Genomic DNA, 4,295 nt, shown 5'->3' with positions numbered 1-4,295 from the left:
AATGCGTGTGTGTGTGAGAGAGAGCGACACAGAACAATACTCAACCTATATATTCAACAAATTTTTTATGTACAGATCTGAAATATCACATTTGTATAGAAGTAGAAATCTTGATACCTACTCTGATACCTAATAAAAGAAAGGACACTCTTTAGGGCGGATTTTGATTATAACAAGTCACTAATTAGAAATTATAATAAACATTCTAATAATTTAAGAATTTTACCAAAATAAAATTGCATGGTAATCACCCAATTTCTGCCACAAAATTTTGATTGGCAGAACTCATAAACATAAAATATATATTTTCTAATTTCATCTTTTTTTTTTCTTTTTACATAATCTGGTTTGATGTTTTCCCAAATATTCAAATCACTATATTTTGCTGCTTAATATCAAATACAGCAACTGAGTTATTTTTATGCATCAAACAATTACATTTTCTCATTCATCCAAACTAATCACTGAACATCAATTTCATATTTTCTTCACTAAAATATTACTGTGCTTGATGTCATCAAGTGGAGCGGATCATTTTTTTTTCATTTGTTCACACATTTTTCCAATTTATATATATTTTAAAGATTCTTAGCCTATGTCATTGCATACCAATCTGTTTATTAAAAGTTAAGGTTCACTGTAAACACATATGTTACACCAAAATAAAAACGCTTCAGATAATGTCTTGATATTCAATTCAGTTTCTCACATGACATCTTATGAAGTTAGTAGAAATGTTACAGACTTTTGAATCTCAAACACTTTCAATACTGTGCACTGATATTTTCTTTTTTGCAATATAAGCACATTCATGATTTTTTTTACAAACGTTAAAAACTTTCACATTGTGTAGCAATATACTGAAACAATTATAAAAATATTTGTTTTTATTTTGAATGATGCAGGGCATCTGAAGAGAGATTTTTCTAACAAAATGAAAGTATAATTTTTAGCAATAGGTATCTAGGAAAAGGCCACTACATATGTTATAAGTTCCAAATTTCCACAACCTGGCAAATACTGGTACATGCTAGCAAATTTAGATTTGCAATTACAAAATATGATTCTAATTTTTTCCTTTGCTCTTTATTCTAACACTACACTATGTTTACTGTGTTATTTCGCTACAGTTGATATTGTGTAGAACAATAAGAAAATCATAGTGAACAATGCATTCAACAAAATTTCACACACATTTCTAGATACCTATATCTAATAAGTTCAAAAGAAAGGACACACTTAGGGAGGTATTTTGGTGGTCAAGTCACTAAAAAGAGATTAGCTGGTTTCCTGGCATAGCCCAGGATATAATAAAGATTGACTGAAATACATGTTCTAGCTGGTTTCTAGGCGTTGCCAGGGATGTAATATAGACACATTATGTTGTATATTACCTGTTCTCTTCTCCCTAAGGTAAAACAATTTCATATACATGCTGTAAATTACCTATGCTAGGGATAAAACATGAACAATATCAGTCCTAGGGTAGATAAAACAAATAATACATAGAGATGAAAGATTCCTCTCCCCTAAGAATCAAACATATGTTCAATATCTGCTTTTGTTTTTTCATTGTTTATACGGTCCCGAGCAACGCCGGGTAGCCCTGCTAGTATGTTATAAGTTCCAAATTTCCACAACCTGGCAAATACTGGTACATGCTAGCAAATTTAGATTTGCAATTACAAAATATGATTCTAATTTTTTCCTTTGCTCTTTATTCTAACACTACACTATGTTGACTGTGTTATTTCGCTACAGTTGATATTGTGTAGAACAATAAGAAAATCATAGTGAACAATGCATTCAACAAAATTTCACACACATTTCTAGATACCTATATCTAATAAGTTCAAAAGAAAGGACACACTTAGGGAGGTATTTTGGTGGTCAAGTCACTAAAAAGAGATTAGCTGGTTTCCTGGCATAGCCCAGGATATAATAAAGATTGACTGAAATACATGTTCTAGCTGGTTTCTAGGCGTTGCCAGGGATGTAATATAGACACATTATGTTGTATATTACCTGTTCTCTTCTCCCTAAGGTAAAACAATTTCATATACATGCTGTAAATTACCTATGCTAGGGATAAAACATGAACAATATCAGTCCTAGGGTAGATAAAACAAATAATACATAGAGATGAAAGATTCCTCTCCCCTAAGAATCAAACATATGTTCAATATCTGCTTTTGTTTTTTCATTGTTTATACGGTCCCGAGCAACGCCGGGTAGCCCTGCTAGTCTTCTATATATATAAAAGGCAAAAATCGGTGTGTATGTATGTATGTATGTATGTTTGTTTGTAACGCTAAAACTTTTGAAAGACGGAACCAGAGTTGACAAATTTGGTATCATATTGCACCTTGATCACCCGGATGACAAATATCGAAATTTCACGTCAAACGGACCAGTAGAAAGGGGTCAACTGATCGTTTTTCTCCTAGGGGGGCCCCCCAAAAAACCTGTCATTTTAACGTTATTCAATACGTGTCACGTGACGTGACGTCAGCTCAAACTTTTGACAGACACAACCAAAGTTGACAAATTATGTATCATATTGAACCTTGATCACCCGCATGACAAATATCGAAATTCCACACCAAACGGACCATTAAAAGGGGGTGAACTGATCATTTCTCTCCTAGGGGGGCCCCCCAAAAAAACCTGTCATTTTAATGTTAATATTACATAATCCAAAAACGCTTAGTCATGTCACGTGACGTGACGTCAACATCCAGTAATGGCGAACAAATGTAAACAAACACTTTGTTTTACCGATACTTTTGTAATTTCTCTTCTGCTTTGTTCTAGAGATTATTAAACTCCATGACAATGTCTCCAACGTATTTAACTGGTTAAAAATAGTATTTATACAAGAGTTTTAACGAAAAATATCAGGAAAAAATGTACAGGAATAAAAAAAAATTCAGCTTTCAAAATATTCGTCGATAAAAAAACCGATCTTTATATTTACGCTAGCCATTTTGTATATTACCACGTGACCTGCTATCTCTTAAACTGGAGGGGGGGGGATCCACTTGAATCCAACAAAACCAGTAATTTTTTTTTTCTATTATATATACATCATTTTCTATAAAATTAAGTGTAGACTTTATAATTAAAACAAAAAATGTTATTCATACTAAAAAAAAAAACGCTTAGTCATGTCACGTGACGTGACGTCAACATCCACTAATGGCGAACAATTGTACCTATTTACTATGCCTCCCCACGGGACAGAGTTAGACACCAGGGTCGTTTTTTAACGTGGAGAAAAGGTACAAAAATAAAAATTGTCTCAGTCGTGGAGGATTTCTCCTCCACCGAAAGAGAACAAGAAATAGAAGTGCAGCATCTGAAGAACAGATACTACACTTTGATCTTGACCAAAAGGCCAAGAATGCGAACAATTGTAAATAACAACTTTTTTCACAAAACCAACACCGTCTTTCTTTTTTTTTCTCTCTCTTTCTCTCTCTCACCCACTTACTCTTCCCTCTCTCTCACCCTCTTTCTCTTGACGTCACACCACTGTTAAACTGTGGGGGGGGGAACACATTCCCAGGCATTATCTCCTATAGATGCACATTTTATTAGAAATTCAGCTTTCAAAATATTAGACGATAATAAAAATATAAAACCAACACCCTCTTTCTCTTTTCTCTCTCTCTCACCAACTTACTCTTCTCTCTCTCTCACCCTCTTTCTCTTGACCTCCTACTACTGTTAAACTGTGTGTGTGTGTGGGGGGGGGGAAGAGGCAGCTTGAAAACCAACAAAAACAGTGCACAGTTTCCCAAGCATTTGGGGTGGGAAGGGGGGGAAGAAGCCGAGCGCACAGTTTCGTGTGAGAGAGAGAGAACAATTCTCAACCTATATACTCAACAAATTTTTTATCTACAGATTTGAAAGTTTGTATATAGGGTATTCAGACATATGGAAATATATCTAGCATAATCTATCTATTATATCTATAAAAGTGAAAATGTGTGTGTGTGTGAGGTAGCCAGAGAGAGAGAGAGAGAGAGAGAGAGAGAGAGAGAGAGACAACAATTCTCAACCTATATATTCAATACATTTTTTATCTACAGATTTGAAAATTTGTATATACGGTATTCAGACATATGGAAATATATCTAGCATAATCTATCTATTATATCTATAAAAGTGAAAATGTGTGTGTGTGTGTGTGTGTGTGTGTGTGTGTGTGTGTGTGTGTGTGTGTGTGTGTGTGTGTGTGTGTGCGTAAGAGAGATAGAGAACAATTCTCAACCTATATACTCAACGTATTT

At 34.1% G+C, this 4,295-nt stretch overlaps 1 pseudogene; it reads right to left on the bottom strand.

Moving 5' to 3' along the window:
* Window positions 1-3,276: 3,276 nt before the first annotated feature.
* Window positions 3,277-3,410, bottom strand: LOC145292549 (U2 spliceosomal RNA; annotated as a pseudogene).
* Window positions 3,411-4,295: the final 885 nt, after the last annotated feature.

Source organism: Euprymna scolopes, chromosome 13, assembly GCF_053919585.1.
Source record: "Euprymna scolopes isolate OS-2025 chromosome 13, ASM5391958v1, whole genome shotgun sequence".
Lineage (NCBI taxonomy): Eukaryota > Metazoa > Mollusca > Cephalopoda > Sepiida > Sepiolidae > Euprymna > Euprymna scolopes.
Note: the sequence above shows the minus strand (reverse complement) of the source record. Positions and strands in the feature narration are given on the sequence as shown.